Genomic DNA, 14,498 nt, shown 5'->3' with positions numbered 1-14,498 from the left:
AAACTGTAAAGGCGGAAAAGCGAACCTAAGGGAAATCGTTCTTCCAATGTTTCCGCTTGTCTTGAATTTTAGTCTCTTCCATTTTGGCTCTTTGTGATATTATTGAGAAGTACCTGTAAGCTTGGACATTGTTTCTGAAATAACCCTATCTTATGTCAGAGCAACATTTTATTAAACCACATGGCAGGAAGGGGCTCCTGGGTGGCTCAGTCAGTTAAGCATCGGACTCTTGATTTCAGCTCAGGTCATGCTCTCAGGGTTGTGGGATTCAGCCCATTGGGCTCTGCGCTCAGCAGGAAGTCTGCTTGAGATTCTCTCTCTCTCTCCTCTCTCTTTCTTTCCTGCTGCCCCTCTCCCCTTCTCTCTCTCACTCTCAAATAAGTAAATCTTTAAAAAATAATAATAATAACCACTTGACAGATGTATGAAATAGAGAAACAATGGCAACATGAGAGGTAATGAACAAATGTGGCACAGTCAACTGCAACCTTTCCTTTTAGGAAGTGAAAAGTATGAGAGAGTACAGTCTCCATCTCTACCGTTTTCACTTGCGTGTAATTAATCTTCAGCAAGCGCAGGGAAGGCAATTCAGGAGCTCTGCAATCATGACTCTTGCTTGTTCATCCCTTAAAGCTCTCATCATGCACTCAGGGAGACATCCACTCTGCCAACTCAGCAGCTTGCCATCTCCGGCTCGTCCTGTCCCGGTGCAACACGCCATTCTGGATTCGGGCAGCACCTGCTCTGATCTCACTAGCCCAGGCACACAGGCTCTGCCCTCTTCATGTTGGGTGCTAACCTCGAACTATCCAAGAACACCTCTAAGCCTTGGATTGTGACGTTCTTTTGGACCCAAATACATCAATTTACAATTGTCAAGATCTTGTTGGATTCAGCCCATGGCTCCATGTCTGCCTTGACCTTTCCTCAAAGAGAGAGACAGGTCCAGAGGAGCTGAGTACAGACACAACTGGTCATTTTTGGTAGAATATTACACTTAAAGAAGTTGCAAATCACAACTATGCTCAAACTAAATGAGGACATGGCCTGACTGCAGCATCTGGTTCTAGACTCTGAGCAAGGTCCTTAACCACTCCAAGCTTCACGCTTCTCATCCAAAAGTCTGTGACGTTGCCATTCAGCATTTCTGACCTGGCTTCCACTAAATGAGCTCAAAGAGCCTTGACAATACTATTTACTGTTTTGACTGTACCCCTAGGTGACAAAGACTGGGGAAAAAATGCATTGACCTTCCCCTAGCTTACCACCACATATTTTTAATGTCACACCCTGATTACAGACTTTTTCAAAATAAAAGATGCCTGCTTTGTTCTGACTCAGAAAGCTTTACCTGTACAATAGCCTATTCTTATAAGCCCCCCATCCCTCGCACAAAATCTGCTTCCAAGGCGTTACCACACTGTCGATCACCGAGCATTCAAATCGGCTACTTACATCACCACGACCACTAAGTTAACAATATCCCCTAAACTGTCTGAATACCCCTTGTGAACCTTTACGGAACAGTTCTGAAAATAGAGCTCTCTGGAGAGATGACTAAACAGGATGTCAGTCTCTAATTGTCTCCACTCACTGCCTTGACTTGTTTCAAGTCAAAAATATGTTATTTTTAAAAAGCCACTCCCTCATCTTCAATATAAAGGCTTGGCGGAGAGCACACACAGGCACACACATTCATCCTCACAACACAAGCGGCTGCTGGCACAGAAGGAGCCACTACCAGCCTCCAGACAGACAACCCCGTCCCGCCTCGGAGATGCCCTGGCCCAGGGCCAGCCCGGAAACTCCCTCCAATACTGGCCCTCGGGCCCAAAAGCAGGCCACACCCTCACCCTGCTCCTGCCCCACACGTGGCCAGAGCTGCTCTGACACCAGAGATCCCACTAGCAGAATCCAAAGCTTCCTTAAGCGGAACAGGTTTGCCTCCTCAGGCTTGACCAGTGCCACCATCACCATGGACAAGCGAGACTCAAACACCAGCTTCAAGCCTATGCCACCTACACCCCTGACCTTCGAAGACGGTTTTACAAACAGCGGGTTTGACATTAGTGTGACATGAAAACAAATAGAGTTGGGTTGCACACAACCGGGATTCTGGAAGAGTAAACACGCATGTGTCACGTAGTAAGGAAAAGTGTTATGTCATGAAACTTCTACTTCTGCGGTTTCATATGCATTTTGAGGGTATACTGGGTTTTAGTAAAAATGCATTCCTGTGTTACAGAGAAACAGTTTGGAAAACGGCCTTCCAGATCCCCTTTTCCATTTACTCAGCTCTGATGGGCTGCTGATATCTATTCGTAGTGACTGCTTAGACCCCCTCCCCACAACTGCGTGTCAGCCAACTTGCTACCTCTGCAGCAGGCCTCATTCATTCCTCCAATGCATAGAAAGATCTCTCTCTAAAAGCGGAAGTGTAGCAACCAATAATTTCCATGCACTGATCCTACTCTCTCCCCTACTGGTGGATGTTCTCTTTCCAGCTAGAACATCCATTCCAGCCTCCAGGAATTGCACTTCGGCTCTTATTCCAGAACTACCCTTCCTTTGTAGGTAGTCCCAATGATTCAGCTGGGATTCTGCCCTCAGCTCCACGGGCCACATGACCCAGGTCTTGTCAATCAGAGCACTGAATTCCTCCAGCCACGATGACTGGCCTAGAGAGGACACATGCCCTCTACACGGTCATCTGAGTAATCATTGCTCTCTTCCCCCAGTCACTGGCTTGGGTTTGGGCACAAAATCCAAGTGGGTCCAATTAGGAATCCTGGACCTAAAAGATAGAGACAAGATCTCACATCTGCTGAATTTCGATCTAGAAGGACATAAACTTGGGAGTATCCAGTTCCCTTCCTGCCGGGCTGGAGAAGGAAGCCAGGTAAGAAGAGAAAGCAGCGAGACAGAAAGAGACCAGATCTTGATATATCACTTAAACCCTGAGATCAAGCCTTGCTTGATTCTTCTGGACTTTTCAGTTATTTGAGCCTATAAATTCCCTTCGGTTTGGCCAGTTTGAGTAGGGTGTTGTACCATTAACATCCAAAGACTTATCCAAATTGGCAGCCAAAGTGAATTCATCAAATATTTAAAAAACAGTTACACCTCCCTCTATACTTTCTAACATCTATGCTACCACGTACACCCTGACCCTCTGCCTCCCTCTGGCACTGAAGCAGCCCATGCAACCCTTGGCAAGTGCCATTGTCAAATCCAAAGCATATCTGTTTTCATCTCCACTGCTCTCTGCAGCTCTGATCCTCGACAGCTTCCTTGTTCATGAATTTCTTTGCTTCCAGGACACTCTCTACCCTGGTCTTCCCGCACTCTTCTCTTTCTCTCTCAGGCTTCTTTCCAGCATCTCTCTCTCTCTTTCCTCTCCCCACCTCCCCCTCCCTCAGGTTGCCTTTAAATCTTGTGAAGTCCTCTTTTTCTTCCATTGGAAGATTCAGCCTTGTGATTTTAGCACCAACTTGAGATTCTCTGGGGTAGGAGTAGGAGAAAGAAACAAACATATGGGAACCCCCGAGAAAGGGTACAGGTTAAAGACAGGGGCAGTGTCGTATTCATTTCCTAAGTCTCCAGCACAGACCTATATATGCACCTTTTCTGGGAAGTCTCCACTCCCTTGTCCCACTGAGACAAGTCCAATTCAATATATCAACATGCCCAGAATCCAAATTCTCATTGTATACTCCCTTAATTGAAACCCCACAGTCCTGACTCCACCAGGGAGCCAGCAGCCTAGGCTCCTAGCCACATACATCTAATTCTACCTGATCCCATCAAACCCACTTTCTGTGCCTCTCCTAAAGCTGCCTCTTCCTCCCTACTCCTACTGCCCTGCCTCACCTGGCCACCTGCAATGGCCTTCTAGCTATTTCCTGTCTCCAGAGTCACCCTCCCCCACCTGCTACCAATGACAGGTTTCAAACTCCTTAGCCTGGCACATAACCCTACAGGCTGTGTCCCTACCATGCCAAACACATATACAACCTGTACCCCAGCCTCTTCAAATTACTTGTAGATTCTCGAGGGAGGCTTTTTTTTTTTTTTTTTTTTTTCATTTAATCTGAGAGATCAACAAAACATGTTTACAGTCAGATAGCATACTGGGGCATATAGTCAAAATTGTGAAAAATACACATTACCTATCTGACACTTATTGCCTAGGGACTGGGGGCAGGTAATCTTTCTGCCTGGAAAACCCTTTCCTCTCTTTAATTGTCATACTCCTATCTATCAATCAAGATGCCACTCAGGTGATGGACATTAAGGAGGGCACGTGATGCAATGAGCACCTGCTGGTATATAAGACGGATGAATCACTGACCTCTATGTCTGAAACCAATGATACATTATATGTTAATTAATTGAATTTAAACTAAAAATGGACACATTTAGCATGCTTTCTGTAACAGACACTCGGGGAGGAACTCTAACTCATACCCTTCTCTCCTACAGACCACTTCGGTGGGTCAGTATAGCAACTCCTGGGCCCTGGTCAGTAAGCAATAAACTTTTTAAAAATGACATTCTAGGGGCGCCTGGGTGGCTCAGTGGGTTAATCCACTGCCTTCGGCTCAGGTCATGATCCCAGGTCCTGGGTTCAAGCCCCACATCGGGCTTTCTGCTCGGCGGGGAGCCTGCTTCCTCCTCTCTCTCTGCCTGCCTCTCTGCTTACTTGTGATTTCTCTCTGTCAAATAAATAAATAAAAAAAAAAAAATCTTAAAAAAAAAAAAATGACATTCTAATGCACAAACAGGTAAATGGGAAAAACTCAGAGACAACAAATGGTGTTGTAACCACCGGAGGTCCACATGCAAAACAACTTCAACTCTGACATTGTAACCTACAACAAAAATTAACTCAAAATGCATCACAGACCTAAATGAGAAACTTAAAATTTAATAGCTCAAGAAAAATACATAAGGGAAAACTGGGGGCACTCTGATTTAGTTCGACAAATTTTTCTAGATACAAAACCAAAAGCGCAATCCATGAAAGAAAACAATAAATTGGACTTCACCAAAATTAAAGTTTCTGCTCTTTGAAAGACACAGTCAAGAGTATGAAAGATGAGTCACAGTTTAGGAGAAAATAGTTGGAAATCATATATCTGATAAAATACCAGTATCCAGGATAAAGAACTTGCAAAACTCAATAATAAGAAAACAAGCAATCCAACTTTTCAAAAACGGATTTCATCATTTCATGTTTCCCCAAGGATATACAGATGGCAAATAGGTACAAAAAATACAAACAACATCATTACTCATTGGAGAAATGGAAATTAAAACCACAATGCAACAATAACACATACCTGCTGGGACGGCTAAATTGAGAAGTCCGACCATACTGTTTGTACAAATACAGAACAACTGGAATCCTTACACACTGATGGGACTGTAAAATGGTACCACTACTTTGCAAACAGCTGGACATTTTCTTAAAAAGTTGCACGTACGTATGGGGCGCCTGGGTGGCTCAGTGGGTTAAGCCTCTGCCTTCAGCTCAGGTCATGGTCTCAGGGTCCTGGGATCGAGCCCCACATCAGGCTCTCTGCTCAGCAAGGTGCCTGCTTCCCTTCCTCTCTCTCTCTGCCTGCCTCTCTGCCTACTTGTGATCTCTGTCTGTCAAATAACTAAATAAAATCTTAAAAAAAAAAAGTTGCACGTACGCCTCCCATTTGACCCAGCTATTCCCCTCCAGGTAATTACCCAAGAATCAAGACCTCATGTATCCACACAAAGATATGTACACAAATGCTCCCAGGAGCTTTTTAAAAATGTGGTAAAGCCACACACTGGAATAGTATTCAACAATAACAAGAATGAACTGTTGATGCACGCAACAGTATGGGAGATACTGAATGAGAGACACCAAACAGATGGAGAGGGTGGTTGGGTGATGCACATTGGGGAGGGTATGTGATACAGTAAGTGCTATGAAGTGTGTAAGACTGATGAATCACAGACCTGTACCCCTGAGGCAAATAATACATTATACATTAATAAAAAATAATAAATAATTAGAAAAACAAACAAACAGAGTACATTCTGTCTAGAAAAGGCAAACTAATCAGTATTGACAGAAGACTCATCAGTGGTTGCCTGGGGGTGGGAGTAAGGAAAATAGGACAAGCGGTAGAGCGGGATTACCCAAAGGAGAGTGACCAGACAATTAAATGGAGAAAGAATATTCTTTTTAACTAATGGTGCTAGGACAACTGGATATCCATATTCTAAGGAATGAAGGCGGCCCCCTACATTTTACCATATGGAAACATGGACTCCAAGTGGATCACAGACCCGATGCAAGAGCTAAAACTATAAAAATCTTACAAGAAAGCACAGGATTAAATTTTCCTGACCTTGGGTTAGGTGATGGCTTCTTAGGTATAACATCTAAGTATAGGATATGAACAAGCAACAACAACAAAAAAAATTAAAATTAAAATTAAAAATTAAAAACAAATCAAAATCAAGGAAGATTCTACACCTCAATGCCCAGATACCCTTTTCAAAGTGCCGCTCTCATCAACTTTCCCTCAGCAAAGCCTCCGCTGGCTTCCCAGTGCCTTCAGAATAAAATTCAAGCTGCTCCACCTAGCTTTCTGGGCCACCTGGGTTCTCTTTTTACTGCCTCCCCACTAATTTACCCAAACCTCTTTTTCAAGCTTCCATTCTTTAAACCTGCTCTTCTGGTCAGGCCTGTCTCCTCACCAGGGCATAGCCATACCTTTGCTCATTCTGTTGCCTCTGCTTAGAAAATCTCTCTTCACCTATCCATTCATTCAAACCTTTACCGAATTACTCCTAGGGCTGGGATCACCGCCAGGTGCTCAGGATCTCCCAAAGATGTTCCCTGGGGCTGCCGGTGGGATGCGTAACCAAGTGCACCTGACAAGAAAATGACGCAGCCACAGGAGCTGAAGGAAGAAACTTATGCCAGGAAGACCTTGACACGCACATTGATCCCTCCAGTCTCAAAATTCCTATCTCGATTACTATCTTAATACTTATTTATGCCCTTCAACAATTAGATAAATTTCATCTACTTATATCCTGTCACTTACAATAAGTCTGTACACTCCATTCCAGCAGGATCTGACAATTTTATGTTCCCCAGAGGGCCTAGCAGAGTTCCTTACCAAGTAAACACTCCAAATATCTATTGATCTGGTCTCATGAGTTGAATTGGAAGTTTCATTTGACCACCTCAATTTCATCACCTATAAAATGGAATAATATTTTATCTCATAAGAAAAATGTGATAGCACTTCATAAATAGAAAAGCACTCCAAGATACCAGTAGCCTATGCACTGCACAGGCCCACTGCCTACAAATTATGCTCTGTTCACATGATATACCCACCAGATACCCAGGAACCCCTTTTTCCTCCCTACACCCCCTGGCCAAGGTTTGCTTTCCCTCTGGCACCATTTGAGCAAGTCACTTACATCCCGACTCCATCTCTTTGGCCATGAAAGGAGAGGGTTGTCTAAAAACCTTTCTAGCTCTGACCTTGCATGATTCTAAACAGGCTTGAATAAAGCCCGCACACAGGACTCAACGGAAACACTCATTTAATTAACTGGTAATAATTTACAACCATTTCCCTTCACAAAAGACATTAGAATTGATCATAGACAGGAACCTTCTGCCTACTTAATATTCATCTTGTCCTGGGATAAGCAGAGGGATCTAGCATATTAAAAGGAAAAACAATCCTTTATTTGGGTAAGGTAGAAGTTCACCTAGACTCTCTGGGCCTTGAGCCAGACATCTGTGATATTCAGATTCTGGCCCAGTGACATGTTTCTATAACTTTTCTAAGTCTTGCTCTAGGGATAAGTAACAACCTAAAAACATGATAAGGCATTACACAATTTTTTTCCAGCTGAAACTATCAGCCTTAAGAGTAAGAGTTCTAATTCCTAGAGGAAAAACATACAGGACTGTCCCAATAACCAACAAGGAGGTGTGTGGCTGTGTTCTTCAGTAACAGAAATAATAGTTACTATGTCTTGAGTTCATCAGTGTATAGGAGCTAAGTGCCTAACCTACACGGTTTCTCACCTTCACCATCTGCAAGGTAAATATCACCACTGCCACTATACAGATGGGCAAAAATGAAGGCTCAGAGAGGTTGTGGAATTGACCAAGGTCACCAGCAGTCACCTGGTCCTTTGGCTTGGGTCCCTTGGGTCACCTGCCCCAAGGCTGCTGTGTGTAACTGCACCTGCCTATAGGTTACTGCAGCCTTGCCCACTGCCTTTTGCTCCCCGTGATGCCAGCTTGCCTGGGTTTCTGGCATGTTAGGGCATCACATCACTGGTCTCCTTTGGCAACTCAGGTAAGACTCATGCCATCAGCACCTGAGGGTGCTCCCTGCCAAATGCCAGGCTTCAGTGTACCAGGTGCACCTCTTCACTGCCAAGGCCAGTGGGTGTGGCCCCAGACCAGCCTGACAGTGTCACTAGATGGCTCCCTACAGGGGTACGAGGCAGAAGTTGCTAAGCATGGCAAGTCTGTGCTGTGGCTGGTGAAAAGCAGCGGGCAGCTCAGGTCCCATTAGTCAGCTGCCTGAAGGACCCGAGTCAGGGTCATGTGCTGTAGACACACAATGCGTCCCCTCACTGTGGGAAGGAGTTTAGAACAAAGCAGGGTGAATGAGGCAAATCCTACAGCCCTGCTAACTTTCTATTTTCATCTAACAATCAGATAAGTTTTAGGAGTTAAAGGCACACTAAGAAATACCACAGATTAAAAATTATCAAAAAAAGGTGGCAAAAACTGAACAGAAAAGTGGGACTTATCAAATCTGAGGTTGAAAGTGAAGAAAGATATTATCTTTATTTTAGTGATTAAATCCTCATCTCACCAAGTCTGGACCCTTCTCTGTGGTGAGAGAGGAGGCTGGGAAAAGAGCCCTGGGCTGTGGCCACAGCTCTAGTAATAGGACATCTGGTAGGTAGACTAGCATTTAAGTCTTTTTCGTATCTAATATTCTTAGAGCTCCAACTCAGAAGTGGTTTCTGAACTCCACTGAGCAAGTAAAGATGTTTGAAGACTACTAAAGAATCTGTCTCTAAAATTCATACTTAAGGCATATGTTAACTCTTCACCAGCCCAGCTACACATACCCACAAAACTGCTCTAAATTTAAATTTAGAATTATTTCAACTCAGAGCCAATTACCTCTATGTTCTAGCATAAACTATGTCTCTTCTGGCAAAGGTAAAAGTCTAGTGCATTATAATTAATTTTTCAAAGTTTCACTGCCCATAATGAAAAATCAGGAATAGTCAAAATTGGATATCTCTGTGGACTAATTTTGTTTTTTCTCTGCCAAGGAGTGGGCTAAGGAGAGAGAGAAATGGTGTACTTGTATGTTCTAAGTGCTGTGGGTGTGTTTCTCTCAATCTCTGACTCCAGTATCTGAAGGACTGAAAATGTAAATTAAATGAAAGTTGCCTTAGGCTCTTCGAAAGGCTCCACTACAAGTCCTCCCCCTTTACCTCTCAGGCAGTTTAATCCAGTGCTGGAAGGTTTACCAGATGCCTTCTTTATGAATGAGGACAGAGGCTCGGAAGAGACCTGCCTAGGCCTCCAGGCAGTCTAGAACTGCTAGCACAGCTCCTCATAGACTAAAAGGAACAGGCCAAGTCCTTGGAAGAGGCCAAACACCCTCCCTAGAAAACAGCAGAGGCCTCTCAAAATAACACCCTTCAAAACTAAAAAGGTACCTTCCTTCTCCTCCAAGAGGGTGTCCACAAGGACCTCATGCCAAAGCAGACTCTGCATCTAGAGAGAGAACCATAGTAATTGTTTTCCCTCTCCATATCTGGTATCCCCCACATCTCAAGGAACACTTTAAAGGGTCACTTTCTTCATGATCTCTACCTTTCTCTTTTCTGCTCCACAGATCCTTCTAGAAAGAGAACATACTGTCTCCTTGCCAGGATGAGACACTAGATGAAAGGGACAGGTGGCTTTTGACCACGGCTAGAGGAGACAAATGTCATCCTACTCAGCAGCCTCAAGGCCTCTTTCCTTTTCCACAGCCTCTGTGGTTGTCTGATAAGAGCTGTTAGCCCCATAAAAAGCCTCCTTCTCTGAGCGGAAGCTCCCACAAAAAAGGAGAAATAGCAGGAGCTGGAGAGTCTAGTAAGTTTTGCCATAGATGTTAAGTTTACTTTTCTAGAGTGAAGAGGCAGATATGAAATATTTGTACTGAAATAATTATTCCCTCCTGCTCTGCCCCCATCCTAACATTTTAAACTAAAGATCTCAGGTTATTTTTAAAAAGGGAGGGGATATAAATAAATCCAGAATTATTCTACATTGTTGACTCTTACTCTATCCACTATAATAGAGGAAGAAGGCAAAAGCTCTAGCAAAAACAAAGCAAGGAAATAAGTCAAAACTGCATATTTAGCATCGTTAAGCATTCAAGATGCCTTATAAACTTCTCTACTTAATTGTTCATTAATCAGGCTCCAGGTCAACTTTAGAAGACTCTGAATTTGAAAGGACACCAGAAACTACATCAAGCCCAAGCATCTCTCCCAGTGGTTATCTTATGACACCTTTATTCTTTTGGGTCTTCCAGAGAGAAGGAGAGATGAAAGCTCTGAAGAAGGGACATTTACACCCTTCCAAGAAATTCAGATAGTTTTCCAGATAGGTCAGAGAAGGAAGTCTATACAAGTCCATAGAGGGCCTTTTGGGGTTACATATGGTTGAATGTAGACTGTGTCAATGAAATGGGCCAAAAACAAGGCTGGAGAGGAAAGGGTATTCCATCAATCATGGACTCGTGGCACACTGGAAAGCTAGCCCTTACCCAACGACAATGGAGAACCACTGAAGGGTTTCAATCAACGAAGTTGCAGAATCACACCTACATGACAGGTCTCTATAGATAGGGTGTTGGGGTTATAAAGAGAGAGAAGCTACTGTTGGCAATACACATTCAAAGGCTACTCAAGCGGTCTTAACGAAGAATGGAGAAGACTTGAGCTAAGCCAGCAACAGAGGGGATGGATAAGAGGAGGCAGACAGGGGAATGACAGGACAGGGAGAAGGAGCTAAACCTAACAAGCAGTCACAGAGTCTCCAAGGCCAATGATAATCCCTGGTGCCATTAACTGAGGCAGAAACTCCAAAGGCCTGGGCAGATCTGGAGGAGAGACAGATTCAATGCGTTATCATTACCCATCTCGATGGACCATCTACTGGGCTGCCTCAGATGGAGAAGAAGGAAGGCTACAAAGATATAAAATAGAGCCCAACGCAGTCTCAGCAGAAGAGGTAAGGATAGCATCAAAAGCACTGTGCATGCAGATCAAGAGAAGGAACATTCAGGCTTCAATAAGTGGGGGGAGGCCACTGCGAGTCAGGAGAGCATCATGAGCAGAGCTAGAACAAATAGCAGAATAGAGACTAGACCAGTGTACTTGCAAGAGCGTCCATTCAGAGTCTCCAACCACAGAAGGTTGGAGGCAAAACCCTAGAAGCAGCTGCTCTGCGAGAACTCTGACCTTATTATGCAGGCCACGGGCAGTCACTGGAGATTTCTGGTTAGGCAGATTGATGGACAGTAACATGTAAAAGGAACATTTTCTCTACTAGACTAATGAATGTGGAAGCACTATAGTCTAGAAATACAAAAAGTTTCATAAGGGTAGAATCAGCAGAAATTAAATATCCTAAGAAGAGAGTAAATGAAATTAGTAGAAAGGCAAAGAAATATTGAATTTTGGACCTGGGTAACCTAGGGGTTGGCAACCTCTGACCCACAGATCAATTTCAGCCCACTGCCTATTTTTGTAAGTAAAATCTTATTGAAACACAGCATACCTATCTTTGTTGACATATTATCTGTGGATGTTTTTGTGCTACAAAAGGCAGAGTTAGGTAATTATGACCAAGACCTTAAGGCCCACAAAGCCAAAAATATTTACTGTCTGGCCCTTTACAGAAAAAGTCCGCCAACCTCTGTTGCCATTAATCAAACCAGGGAACTGGGAAGGAACATGTTTTAGAAGGAAGGAAATGAATTCAAATTTGGATACAAGGTACTCAAATAGAAGCATCTGGCAAGAAGTTAGAAACACAGACAAATTATAAAGACAGGGTTGGGGGTTTTATTTGGGAATCTTTCTCAAAAGGTGATCACTAAGAGCCATGAAACTTTTCAAGAAAGCACAGAAATGGAAGCAACAGGAGAGGAGACTGATTTAGGAGATGGAAGAAAGAAGAACCAGTGATGCAATCGAGAGGTGGTGACCTTGCCCAAGCACAGTGTCATGGGACATGGGGAGAAAGCAACTTCTAAAGAGAAGAGAAGCCACATGCTTGAGAGGTGGAGGACGATAAGGACTTAAAGGTGTCCTCAGGCTTGGGAAGCAGGAGGTAACAGACAGACTTCTTCCATGATACCATCCCATCTTTAGCAACTCTGTTGCAAAGGTCCTCCTTGTTCTAAGCTAAAGTACGTCCACGGCCCTGAAGCCTCCCCTGCAAGTTTAGTTCCACCCCGAGGATTTCCCCTGCTGAGATAAGAAGAGAGAGAACAGCACAAAGGCAGAAAGGAAAATGTAGTTTAGTTAAATCGGACTACATAGTTTGAGTTTGAAGGTAAAGGTGGAAACGCAAGCTTTGGATGCCAAGTGGAGTTCAAATTTAAATTTTAAAAAGCGGACTGGTAATAGTAAAAGACAGGCTGGAAGACAAGCCGGCAGGGAGTAGACTAGACTGGGGAAAGGGGGGACAGTTAGGAGTCTGTTCTGATGGTATAGGTGGGCAGTGGAAGAGACAGGAGGAAAACACTGCAAAAGGAGCTCAAGATGACGTGCGGACTAAGGGTTTGAGATGATAAAAAGCCAAAAAAGGGCTCCAGTATCTGGAAGCTTCTAACACAGCCTGAAGAAGAGAGTCTAGAAGTTCAGTTGGTTGAGGACAACTTTAATTTTTAAACATATTGATTCCATAAGGAGACATCCAGGTAGAAGTGTTTGGCAAAAAGACAGATGGGTCAGAAACTTAAAACAAAGGGACAGGCAGAGTTTTAGGCATCACCTGTACAAAAGCACGACTGAGCCAAAAGACAGTTGACCCCAAGGACAGGAGGTACAGTTCAAAGAGCAAAGGGTCAAGGACCAAAGCCATGTTTAGAGGCTAGGAGAAAGCAGAACCAGTAACAGAAAGAAGAGAGTGCAGAAAGGCACCGTATTCACACTCGGTACCCTGGGCAGTTTCACATGATTTTTTTCCCTTTACTCTTCACAACTGCCTTCCCGTAAGGAGAAAATTAGTACCATTATCCCCACCATATGTACAGTCACCCAAGGGGAAAGAATAAATTGGTGGCATGTTAAAGTAGGTTTGGACTTTAAGGTCCCACTATCATCCGCACCACTCTGTGAACAGAATCCTAAAGCAGTTGTTTTTTTGATCAACCTGATTCATAACGGCCATACGAGAAGGTTTCATGAAGGGGCGCCTGGGTGGCTCAGTGGGTTGGGCCTCTGCCTTTGGCTCGGGTCATGGTCTCCGAGTCCTGGGATTGAGCCCCATGTCGGGTTCTCTACTCGGTGGAGAGCCTGCTTTCCCCCTCTCTCTCTGCCTGCCTCTCTGCCTACTTGTGATCTCTGTCAGGTGAATAAATAAAATCTTTAAAAAAAAAAGGTTTCATGAAGTTCACCTGCTCCATTCTCTCACTTCCTCCTAAAGCAACCTTTGTCCACTTTTAGGAGCTAGTTTCCATCCACAGCTGCAACCCCACCAGGTCATCAGCCCGGTGACAGCCTAAGAGCAGAGCAACTTCTAAGCATCAGGTGGAATTAGAACAGAACTGCTTCCAGATACAACAGGCTGGCAGGACTTTCAACAGGATGTTAGACAAAATGGTGAGTCGGGGCTATTGATGAGCTCAGGAAGGAAGAAAAAAGACCTGAGATAGAACACCCACCACCCCCTTCCTACCTCACATCTAAATCAGAGGCACTCAAACACCTTGAACTAGGACTCTTTGGGTGGGGGGGTTTCACCAAAGGGTAAAACCCAACCCACACGGTTTCCTTCTCTTAGAGCAGCAAATAAGGCCCCACAGAATTGCCTTTTCCTATAAGAATCTGTTGTCTAATACTTATTCCTATTTCGCCTAGCAGCAGGTTCAAATTCTTAAGAATGCTTTCATTAGCACAGGGGGTTTTCTAGGGCAGTAGGAATAGGGTAGATCCAGGACACTCAGCATTTGTCAAAACCCTTAAAACTTCACAGCACCATGAACTTGAATGCATGTCATTAAAAAATCAAAAGCATTTAGGGAGTCAAGAGATCCCAGGATGGAATGCAGACCATGACATGAGACTCAGCTGAATTAAAGTGGATGCAATCACCTCACTGAAGGGAGTGAGGGAAAAGGCGCTGATGTAAGGAAATCTGAACGTGAGGGAAGACTCAAGGC

The 14,498-nt window shown here is 44.0% G+C and overlaps 1 protein-coding gene across 2 annotated transcripts in view; it reads right to left on the bottom strand.

Annotated features, from left to right (window-relative positions):
* PRKCH (protein kinase C eta) overlaps positions 1-14,498 on the bottom strand; it is a 249,476-nt gene that overhangs the window by 180,503 nt on the left and 54,475 nt on the right. The window lies entirely within an intron of this gene.

Source organism: Lutra lutra, chromosome 7 (genome assembly GCF_902655055.1).
Source record: "Lutra lutra chromosome 7, mLutLut1.2, whole genome shotgun sequence".
NCBI lineage: Eukaryota > Metazoa > Chordata > Mammalia > Carnivora > Mustelidae > Lutra > Lutra lutra.
This window is presented reverse-complemented; position numbering and strand designations above follow the sequence as displayed.